This window comes from Mauremys mutica, chromosome 10 (genome assembly GCF_020497125.1).
Source record: "Mauremys mutica isolate MM-2020 ecotype Southern chromosome 10, ASM2049712v1, whole genome shotgun sequence".
NCBI lineage: Eukaryota > Metazoa > Chordata > Testudines > Geoemydidae > Mauremys > Mauremys mutica.
In genome coordinates this window covers 69,197,847-69,209,879 of record NC_059081.1, presented here as the reverse complement: position 1 = coordinate 69,209,879, position 12,033 = coordinate 69,197,847, and positions in this window count along the sequence as shown.

Genomic DNA, 12,033 nt, shown 5'->3' with positions numbered 1-12,033 from the left:
GTGGAGCTGAAGGCGGGGAGAAGAGAAGGGAGAATTGTGAGATTGGGCAGTGGGGGATTGTGGGGCTGGAGAGCAGCTGTGACTGGGGGACAAGGAATCACATGGTCCCAGCTCGGTCGTGGGGATGGTGCTGAATGGGGGCAGGTTTGACAGGGAGGAGGGAAGAAGGGGATTGGGACTGAGCTGGGCAGGAATCCTGGAAGGGGATCAGTTTGCTGGGCAGAAAGAAATAGGAGGAGCAGGAGGTAGTGGGGGATCCTGCTGGCCATGTGGGGCACTGGCTGTGTCATCTCCTCACTGGGAGGTGTCAGCAGGGCCCGAATCCCTCATGCTCCTTTGTCTCCTTCGCGTCTCACAGGAGCTCATTGAGGAGCTTCCTAAAGACTCTCCACCCAGCGCCATCCTCGCCAGCTGCCTGGCTGCTGTGGGCAACCTCAGGTACTGAGACAGCCCCCTCTTCCCCCTCCACCCACCGCTGGCTCCCCTAACCCCAGTGCTGCTCAGGCCCAAGGCTGGGAGTCACTGTCCCTCCCACTCCCAGGTCGCTCACCTCCCAGGAGTGGCTCCTCTGGCAGAGCTGGTGGGGTGGGAAGGTTCACTCCATCCTGGCTGGGCTCTTCTTTTCACTCCAGTAACATTGCAGGGGCCTTGGGGAGGGGCTCACTCCCGGGCTCAGATACAGGAGGGGCAGCAGGCTCCATGGAACAGGCGCTATTCCTGCCCTGCCACTGTCTGTCTGTGACGCCTCGGCCTTGTCATTCCCTAGCTCAGTGCCTCAGTTTCCATTCTCGCCAGCCTGTGCCTATAGCCCTGTGGTTTCGTGTCAGTGTTGGCGACAGTCCCACCCCCGCACTGCACAGCTCCTCTCTCTTGCCAGCACCATGAAACCAGCCCTTGAGCCTGACCTAGAGTCCCGCCTCTTATAAGCTGCCCTTGGCTCGGTCTTCACCCTGGGCACGGAGACGGACGCCATCAACATCCAGGAACATCCTCCTCCTCTTCCAGAGTGGTCCTTGTCCCTGCTCCCTTGATTTGCTGGAGCTCCAGATTTAGGGGTGGGGTAGGCAGAGATGGAACAAGCTGCAGGGTTGGATTCTACCCCTTTCTTTCTTCCTTTCTTTTTTTCTTTCTTTCATTTTCTTCCATATGCCGTGTGTTGCCCAGCAGCGCAGGTTCCATCCATAGCAACTTGGCTGTTTCCTACTCTTCTGCCTACAAGGCCCTCTGCAGAGACCTGCTAAGCTCATGGATCAAAGATTCAGGTGTCATCAATCCTTGCTTAATTGGGACGTGAATGAGAGAGGCCAGGATATGTGTTTGGGAGTCTCACCAGTGCTTCTCCTCATGCGCCCTCCTCATGTCTCCAGACCCAGCCAGGGAATGGCAGAGTATCTGGACCTCAGCCACTGTGCCAAGGAAGCACATTGTCACTGACCCAAGTTGCGACTACTTGCTGCACAAGTAGAAAATCAAAGACCTTCCGGCCCCCTGTCTCACAACTGTGGTGAGAACATCCAAACCTTGGAACACACCATAACCCAGTGCCCCCAGATTGGAGTCAAAGGTGAAATGGGTGATTTCCACAACATCACATAGGAGGCCTTGGAATGGCTCCTGGATCTACAAGTGCATCTACAGAATGCTGCTCTATAGACACCACGTGAACTTGTCCTGCCTCCCACAAGCTGAATTGCTGCAGCAGAAGAAAAAATTCCTAGGAGTGTCTGTGATGGGGACAGGGACATGAGTCTCCTTATCCTGGTCAGGTTGCAGATTGGATTCCCTTTGGCAGGAAACCAAGGAGCTGCCGAGGCCATACCCAGCTACTAGAGAAATCACTAATTTGGGGGGAATAGACCTTTGGTCTATCAGCTCCAACCCCCCCCCCCAACCACACTCCTCTAGCCACTGAGGTGCAGGAGATCTCTCTGCTGGAAGCAGTACAGGGTCCCCTATCATCTCTGTGCGCTGCACAGAAAAGTGGGCCCTGCTCACCCACATTAGAGATCTATTTCCAGCCCATCATGGTCCCTGCGATCAATTGCCCTCCAGAAAGAGGCACTGGAGGCTTTGGTCCCTAAGCATCGGCCACCTTTTCATAAAGGGGCTTCCCTGAGCCATGGGACCCTGAAAGCCTCCTGGGGAATGAACGGCCTTGGCTACAGCAGCTCTCTTACCCTCCCTTTGGGGCACCAGACGCTGAGGCCATTCTATCTCCAGGGCTTGGAAGCTGGCTCTGGGCAATCTGCTACAGCCTCCTGTTCTGTTGGTTTTAGGTCTTTGGAAAATTCTTCTCTGCGGGGCAGAGGAAATACTTCCTGGAGACAGCAATGCCAGCGATCCACAACCCCCTGCTGTGCATTAGCCAGGCTGGGCTTCTCCTCACATACGCCATCCTGGGGGAAGCCCAGCAACTGCTGGGGGACACGGTAAGCTGCTGCATTCGACTCAGGAGATTGGGGCGGTGCCCAGGCCTCATTCCCATCCTATCACCATTTGCTGGCCTGGGAGCAAGGAGCCTAGTGGGGACTTGTGGACTTCATGGACTTGTGTTCTTAGGACGTGATGCTGTGCTCTCACTCCTGGGAAGGGCAGGAGAGTCCCCTAAGTGCCCTCTGTGAACCTTTCCTGCCCCACAGAGCTGCACCCATTTCCCCGTGGCCTAGTGTCCATGTCACCCGAGACACCACCCAGAGTTGCTCCCATCACTGGCAGCCTGGGAGGCCAAGGACTGATGGGTGATGGCGACCAGCCAGGCAGTTCTGAGGCACATGGGTGGGGGAAGCTTGTCCTGCTGCTGGCAGGGCTGGACCCACTCTCGAGAGAATGGGAGGATTCAGTCAGCAGGGGCTGCTGCCTTGCCCCGTTCACCAGGGCTGCCATCCTGTGGCTTCACCATTTGTCACTGGGGTGACTTGGGGAAAGGTCTCAACCTCCCCGCAGGCCACTTCACTGCTGTCAGAATCCCTCCTGCCCTACCTGGGTGGGGATGGAGGCAGGCGTGGAGGAGAGGGTTCTACCAACTTGAGCGGTGTCCCCAGGTGGGTTGGAGGTGGAACAGTTGTCAGGGGCACTGAGGGGGAGGCGGCAGGAGCTAACCCTACAAGGAGGGGGGTTGGCACTGGAGGTCACTAGAGAGGACAAGAAGCCTCCATCCTAGGGATCAGGAGGGTGAATCCACCACTCAGACATGAGCAGCTGCTGGGTGGAAATGGTGCTGGTTCCAGGTACCCTTAATCCTCCCTGAGTCCTGGGCAGTGTCTCAGTCTCTGACATGTTCTCCTTCCCCTGCAGCTGGAGGACGTCACTGCCAAGGTGATGGGTCAGCTCCGCAGCATCCGGCAGTTGCACCAGGTGCCTGAGGTGGTGCAAGGGCTGAGCCTCATCTGATGCCCTTAAAGGTTCCCCTCCCATGTTCAGCAACTCCCGCTCCCTGCTGCAGGTACTGCTCTGTCTCCCTGGAAATGGGGGGCTAGTGGAAGGGGAAATGGAGGCCCCTGTCACTGACAGAACTCACTCCCCTCTCTGTGGAGCACGGTCCTTCCCTCTGACCCCAAACTTCCTTCATCTGGGGCATGAGCTCTTCCCCTCACTCCCCTACCCCTCCCCTCTTTCCTTGCTCTCACCCCCTCCCATTCCCTGGGCTTCCAAGCAGAGCTCTCCCTGCCCCAGATGGCGCAGAAGCACCTTTGTGCCAGAGCTACATTTCCTATCTGCCCAAATGAAGCTCAGGAAGCTCCACTTTTGAGGAGGTGAGGATGGGACGGAGGCTCAGGGCCTGCTTCACTTCTTGCCCTTTATTCTTCCTTTGGCCCTTCTATGGGCTCTCAGAGGGTTACATGAATAGGAGCCTCCTCCCCACCTGTCTGCTAGGCCCTGGGGTGTGTGACAGCCTCCCAGATGGGGGCAGGCAGAAGCTGGGCCACCTCAGGGAGCAGTGGGGACAGGTCCCCTTGTCCTAGGAAACCAAGCAGTGCTAGTTCTCACAGAGGCTGAGAGGGAAGACCCCGCTCCCTCGTGGAGGTATGAGCCATTGACTTCTTTGGGCAGATGGGGCAGTGGTGAGCTGGAGCTGGTTCACACCGGTTCGCAGGAACCGGTTGTTAAATGTAGAAACCCTTTTAGAACTGGTTGTTCTAGGACAACCGGTTCTAAAAAAGCTTTTCCATTTAACAAAAGCTCAGGCAGCTGTCCACCCCGCCCCCGCCCCAGCTCATCTCCCCCTCCTCCCCTGAATGCTCTGCCCTCCTTCTCCTCCCTCTCCCCCTCCCCCTCCCCAGCTTCCCGCGAATCAGATGTTCGTGGGAAGCCTGAAACAAGCAGCAGGCATGTCAGCTGGGCCTGGGGGGTGCGAGGAGGGCTCCAGGGAGGCACAGCGCGGCCCTGTCTGGCTCCAGCTGAGCGGCTCCCCCATCCATGGCCTGGCCCCGACCGAGCGCCCTAGCCCGGTCCCGGCTAAGCACCCCTGGCTCTGGCCCCAGTGCCTCCGGCCCGGCTCGAGCCCCACAGCGCCGGTCCCGGTCCCAGCCGAGCAGACCCGGCCCGGCCCGGGGAGTCGGACCCCATGGTGCCTGTCCCCGCCAAGCGGACCTGGTCCAGCCCAGGGAGTCGGGCCCCGCGGCACCAGTCCCAGCCAAGCGGACCCGGCCCGGCCCAGGGAGTCGGGCTCCGCAGCGCCAGTCCCGGTCGAGCGGACCCGGCCCGGCCTGGGGAGTCGGACTCCGTGGCGCCAGTCCCAGTCCGCCGAGTGGACTCGGCCCTGGCCCCAGGCAGTGCGGTAAGGGGGCAGGCAGCAGGGAGGGGGTGTTGGAAGAGGGCAGGGGAGTTCGGTGGGTTGTGGGTGGGGAAGGGAACAGTGGGATTGAATGGGGGTAAAGGTCCCAAGGCAGCTGTCAGGAAGGAGCAGGGGTTGGGTGAGGCGGTGGGGGGCAGTCACGGGACAGGGAAGGGGGGTGGATGGGTCAAGTGTGACTGGGGGGGGCACGGCCCCTTCGTGGGGTGAGGAGGAGGGACACCCTTTGAACGGATAGGCTTGGACTTAGTGGGGCCTTTGGAGAAGAGTGGCTCTGGCCACAAGTATATCCTGGTCGTGGTTGACTATGCAACACAGTATCCAGAGGCGGTACCACTACGGGCCACCACAGCTCCAGTTATCGCCAATGGAACCTTGCAGATCTTCGCATGGGTCGGCTTGCTGCGGGCGATACTGACTGACATCATCGTCTACAGTGCCCACTGGAAGGAACAGCTCCAGCATCTCACGAAGGTGCTGCGGGCGCTGGGCAAAGCAGGGCTCACCGCAAATGCAGCCAAATGTCACCTGGGCCAGAAAGAAGTGACCTACCTGGGCTATACGGTGGCCTATACGGCTATACGGGCTATACAGTGCGCCCTGCGAGAACGGCTATGAGATCCAGTACTGATCCAACCCGACTTCACAAGGCCTTTATCCTCCAGACGGACACCATGGAGGCAGGGTTGGGGGCCGTAATGTCGCAAGAGGTAGGGGAAGAAAAACACCCCATTTTGTACCTGAGCCACATGTCCCTCCAACCCTATTCCTTCCGAGTGTTATACCGGCTGGGAAAGGCTCATGCAAATGTAGATTTCTTTTCCCAAGAGGGGGGTGGGGGGAGAAGGGGAGGAGACGACCAAGGGTCAGCAAGCCCAGGCGGCTGTCTTAACGGGGAGGGTATGTGACGGGGCAGAGTGGCCCCGCACTGGTATAGCAGAGGTTAACCCTTCCTTCCTGGCAGAGGAAGCCCCGCCCCGGAAGTTCTGCTGGGCATGCTCCAACTGGAGCTCAGATATAAAAGCCTGCACCGCAGCGCCCCTTTGTGGCAGGTACCAGAAGGGTGCTGGGAACTCACCTCTCTCTAGTCGCTGTGTTTGCCTCTCTACGGGTTACTGTCACTCGGTCGAAAGCTCTTCTTTCCTCCAGTAGGCGCAGTAGCGCGACCTGGTGGGCGGAGTCTATATAACCCCTCTTATTGGTGGGTTGGCACGGCCTAGCGGCCAAAGTCCATATAATCCCCCTTTGCAGCAGGGTAGAACAGCCTAGTGGCCAACGTTCATGTAATCCCCCCTTGCAGGCGGAGTAGTGTGGCGTAATGGCCAGACTCTGAGTCCACATAATCCTTCATGGTTCAGGGTGGGGGTGGGGTAATGGGACTCGGGCCCACCCTCTCCTCTGAGCCCCAAGCCAGGGCCCTGGTAGCGGCAAGCTCTACTTGCCGCTCACTCGGCGGGGATCTGCCCGTGTCATAGGTCTCACCCCCACTTGGAGCTGTTGGGTTCCAATGTGGGGACCTGCACTGGTTTCCCTCTAAACTAAAATCCTAGTTTAGATCTAGTAAAAGCTGCCACCACTCAATCAGGAAATGTGGATTGAGACACAGTCCTTCCCCAAAATCCTAGGGGATTCCAAGAGCCCCAAATCCATGGAGTTCTTACACCCAGGAGAAATAAACCATTCCCCCCTGCTTCCTCCCCCCTCCCTTTTCCTAGGAGAGACACCGGGATTTAACTACAGAGGGATACCTCCTCCTCCCATTTCCCTGAGAATCCACCCAAAGAAAGATCAACCAAGTCCTTAATAGAAAAGAATTTATTAAAGAATAAAAAGAAAAGTCACTGTCTCTGTAACCAAATTGGAACAATATACAGGGTCTAAACTTATCAATCTCTGGAGAGAATCCCCCCTCCCCCTTTCTTTCTCAGTGAAAGCAAAGTAACAGCAAACAGGAATAAAGAATTTCCTTTAGCAAACACACAATTGCAAATGTAGAAATCAAATTATAAGACTAATTCGCCTTTCTAATTAATACTCACTATTGAATAGTAGAAACTACTCCAGGAGAACTTGGAGACATGACTGACCTCTCTTAGATCCAAAGAGAGCTCTCTAACAAAGAACACAGACAAAGGCTTCCCTCCACAGAGATTTGAAAAAATCTTGTCTCTGATTGGTCCTCTGGTCAGCTGGTCATCAGGTACTGCATGTTAAACCTTTACAGGTAAAAGACACCTTAACCCTGATCTGTTTATTTATGACAGGAGTAAACGCAAATCCAGCCTAGGGCCGCCATCCACTGACGGCTTGGCTTTTACAGGTTTGAGAGTCAGGGCTTATGCGGCTCTGTCACGGGACTCATCCTGCTCTCCCAAAGGGCTGCTCCTGCAGCTCATAGGAATTAATGGCTCGCGATTCAGAGAAATAAGGAGGTGGCAACTAAGGGCTACTCTAAACTAGAAAATTAGCTTAACCCAGCTCACGTTGCTCAGGGGTGTCAAAAATGCACACCCTTCCACAGGTAGCTAAACTGACCTAAATTCCCGTGTAAACAGTGCTAGGTTGCCGGAACCATCAACCTAGCTACCACCTCTCAGGGAGGTGGATTAATTACACCAATGGGAGAATCTCTCCTGTCTACACCAAAGTGCTACAGCGGTGCAAGAACTGTGCTGCTGTAGCATTTGAAGTGCAGACAAGTCCTAAAGCACCTGACTTCCAGCCTGTCACTAAGGCACGTGAAACCCTTCTTAGGATGCCCGCTAAGGGCCTGCTGACATCCATGGAAAGACTCTCAGTGGGCTTTGGGCTGGGCCCGAGAGCTCCAGTGACTGCAAATATTGGGACTGTCCCTATAAAATCAGGACATCTGGTCACCCTGTGCTGAATCCATGTAGGCCTGACTTCCCCCTTCCACCAATCTGCCATGTACAATGTCCCTGCTCTCCTTTTAAACACTGCGCATCTGCTGTCCCGCACTGAGCTGGCTGGGCTGAGCTCCCCGCTGCTATCCTGCTGTCCGCGGCCCACCGGCAGTCAGCCCTGAGTGCCAGGCTGCGCTACGGTACTTGAGAAACACTGCGAAGTAGGCCAGATCCGCTGCGGGTGAAACTCGGCCTAGCGCCATTGGCTTCAGTGGGGCTACAAGCGCCTCTGGAAAAGGGGGATACAAGTCGCGCACCACATTTGGCAGTGGGAGCAATACGCAGCCGCTAGCACAGAATCAGAAATTAGGGTTGCCAGGTGTCTGGTTTTTGACTGGAAAGTCCAACTGAAAAGGGAACCTGGCGTGTTCGGTCAGACGTAGTGACCGGACACTAAAAGCCTGGTTACTGCGGACGGGGGGGTAGTGGCAGCTTGTTGCCCAGCCCTGAAGTGGCGGCTCCCGCGGCAGCAGGCACCAGCTTGGGCTGCAGGCAGCCCCTTTGCAGAGCCTGGCTTGCGGGGCTGTGGCAGGAGACAGCGTGCGGGACCCCTGGCGAGTGGGGGAAGGGGTTCTCAGCAGGCACAGAACGTTCCCCGGGCGGGAAGGAACACGAGCTGCCCCCCCAGCCGGTGCTTCCCCTGGCTGCACTCTCAGGCGGCTCTGGGGCAGAGAGGGCTCGAGCGGGCGAGGAAGGGGGCTGCTGGGCAGGCAGCACAGAAGGAGGCAGGAGGCTGCTCTGTCCTCTGGGGGAGCAACTTGGGTGCTGATAGCTGTCCACAGGCCTCTGCTTCTAATGACCCTGGAGAGCCCCACCGTGCAGCCTGCGGGGAAACAGAAGCCCAGGGAGAAAGCCCAGCCCTGAGCTCCTGCAGCATGAACAGCCGCTGCCGGGGAAAGCAGCAACTACTACATAATTAGGGGCCCTGAGTCTCCTTTCTCAACCCAGGGTAACTCAGGAGTCACTCCACTGAAGTGGGTGGGGGAAAATCTCGACCTCCAAAAGTGACACACAGCCTTGCACACAGTGAGGCTGTTGGGCAGGAAGCAAATGGAACGACAGCCCAGGGTCTGAGAAGGCTTCTGGAGTGTGTCAGTGCTGGGGTGAATGTGTCCCATGCTCAATCAGAGAGGAAAAGGGTTAATGTTCTGCAAAGGGAGCCAGGCCCCAGAGGCCCAGTTCAGCCTGCCAATTAGAGGCAGCCAGCTTCCAGCTGGGCTTAGCAGGGCAGGTATTTAAGCAGGAAGAGGCAGCAGCCTAGGAGTTCCTAAGAGGAAAGCCTCTTAGACAAACTCCTGGATTCTCTGAGTGACCTAGAGCCCAGCCAGTGATCTGCTCCTGCTAGAGGGTGGCCTGTCTCCTGAGGACCCTTTCAGATAAGCCTCTCCATTCCCTTTTGGTTTTGAGCTGCCTGGGATGTGGGTGATGGATTCTGCCTGACAGAGCTATGCTGGAGGCAGGGCTGATTCACTTCCCAGAGCCAGATCAGTGCATAGACAATCTATAGACCCAGGCCTAAGGCTTCAGCTCCTGGGGTCCCACTTCTGACCCTCCTGGCCGCAGGGGAGTGGATGGAAAATGTGAACTGAGACTAACCAATGTGGCGATGTCTGCCTGGGGTCTGGCCCACCCTTGAAAGGCTTTGCCCCCATGGATTATTCCAGACTCTCCCCACCACCACAGGGGAAACAAGCTGTCCCAGTAAAAGTGCAGTTCTGCTGTGTATTGGCACTCCTGGCTTGGTGCAGGCACAGGTGTGTTACACAGGAGTCACACCCCCGATCCAGCCATGCTGGCAGAAGGCCTTGAGCCAGCAGATGGCCAGAAACAACCACTCTGAGAGGTGTGAACTCCCCCATGCCTCTAAATGTGTCTTCACAACAAAACCCACTGCAAGGGGGAGCTAATATTGCCACACAAGCAGGCGGTGAAGAGAGAAGCATGCTTAGCACCCCATCAAAACAGATACACCCTGGCTCCTTGGGGAAATACACCAGGGGGATGAGAGCACCTGACATGCCTGGTTGTGACACATTCAGGACCAAGCCTGCACACTGCTAGGAGATGCCCTGACCTCAACACAGATGACACGGGAGGTTCCCCTTTCTCCATGTGGCGCTAAGTGCACTTGTCTGTAGTACTTGAGTTCATGTCTGATGCTAATAGCAAGGTGGCCCCCCTTGCTGTATCTCAACAGAGGCCAGTGATGGCCTCTGAATTCCCTATACCCTGACATAGGGAAACAAGCTGGGAAGTCCTCCATACTCTCTGTATAGAGGAGAAGCTTGTATACAATTGACACCTTTGCAAAGCAATGAAGCTCAAAACCAGCTGCAAGATGCAGCACCTCGGTGTGGGAGTGTGGCCGTTTGTCAGTAACCAATTGCAGTGCACCCACCACCATGCAAGCAAAGTTACTAGGTTCAGCCCCAGCTGAGTCAATGTGGCATACTTCAGCCATGGAACTCTGTAACGGTTCCCCCGGGTTGAGTCTGTCTGGGGTGGGACGATGTATATAAGCAACAGCACGCGTTTAGTGGTGAGATCATGTGACGTGCTGTAAGCACATGTGTACAAGAGGATGACTTCACCCCCTGAAATAGCAGAGACTGGCTGGTGGCTGCTACAGCTGCAGTGAAATGAGCCCCTGCAAATGTGGTGTCATTGAACCATTTCACTGAGTCTTGAGCACTGGTTATAGCAAATGTTCTGTAGACGCTCAGCTGTGATCCATTCCAGGGGTGTTTTCTTGCTGCATGTGCAGTGCTCCTTCGACAGTACATCTCACACGGGCTTTATCTTGCAACGTTGGCTGCAGTGTAAATACTGTAGCTCAGGTGATAAAATGGCTTCCGTTAAAGTCCGTTTTCACAAGCTCATGATCCTGTGACTTTTCAGATCAAGCTTTCCATGCTTGGTCTCCACTGGAACTTAGGTAACAAATTCAGTAAACCTGAGCAAATTCCCTTCAGCTCTTTTGTGCTCCTCTGACATAAGAGAATCAACTCCCTCCCACCACACACCATTAAAACTACTGCTTCTCTTCAGAGGGACAATTCAAAAGTATCAGAGGGGTAGCCGTGTTACTCTGGATCTGTAAAAGCGACAAAGAGTCCTGTGGCACCTTATAGACTAACAGACGTATTGGAGCATGAGCTTTGTGGATGAATACATCATACATCCGACGAAGTGGGTATTCACCCACGAAAACTTATGCTCCAATACGTCTGTTAGTCTATAAGGAGCCACAGGACTCTTTGCTGAATTCACAAGTAGATGATCTTTGAATCTTGACATGCCCTTAGCATTGAGGCATCGGTGATCAGTTCACAACTAAGTGTGCTGAAATTAACAAGGTTAGATATGTTAGTAAACTGGTTACCTGAAAAGCGCAAGACAAAATTTGATTTTTTGCGTAGTCTGCAACAGAAAAAGTTTGCTGGGCTGGGGTAGCATCCTGGCAAACTCTTTGTGTGTAGATTCAGGACGACTGTGCCAGCTGGGGTTTCTAGTGTGGACCTGGCCTAAGTCAGAAGGTCTGATTCTCTTATTTACACCAATGTAAGTTAACGCCACTCGCTTTAGTGTTGTAACTGTGTAAGGTTGAGGAGAATCAGGCCCTGGTTTATTTCTTGATTAAATCTATATTACTGGAGTATTGCCAATCCCAGGTACTCAAATGAGAAATCAGCCCCCATCTCCCACCAAAAATTCATGAGACTTTTAAATAATGTTCAGGGTCTCCTTATTTACAATCTGGTTTCTGGAACTTCAGGATGTGCTTGTTTCATGTTCTCGGTTTTCTCCACAACCATGAGGGCCAGAAAGTGTTAGTTTTTGAGTTGTTGGTTGTTTAAAGTTTCCCAAGTGATCATTTGACTCCAGCAGCTGGGGCTTTAAGAAACCCCCCAAAAATCACAAGACTCGTGACAAAATCATGAGTTCTTACAGTGATATTAAACTTGAGCTGCATATTCTGGCTATTCCATGTCTTGCATTTAATGATTGGGTGACCTTAATGTTAACAGCCTCTGTAAAAGTTTTATAGAATTTGCAAAGGTGAAGGGGGGTGGGAGAGAGAGACTACTCCTCCTTTTTGCTGTTTTTATTTGTGAAGCTACTTTGCACTGTATTCTTGTATAACGATAACACTGAACAAACAAGCAAGAGGAGACTTGCAGTGCTTTTCAGGTTCCTTGCATTCGGCAATATCTCCTTTCGTACAGTTCTTCAATCGAACATTGACAATAATAAAAAATAAAAGCAATAATCACAGTCTGACACACCAGCTGCCCCCTAGAACCATGCTGCCTGCAC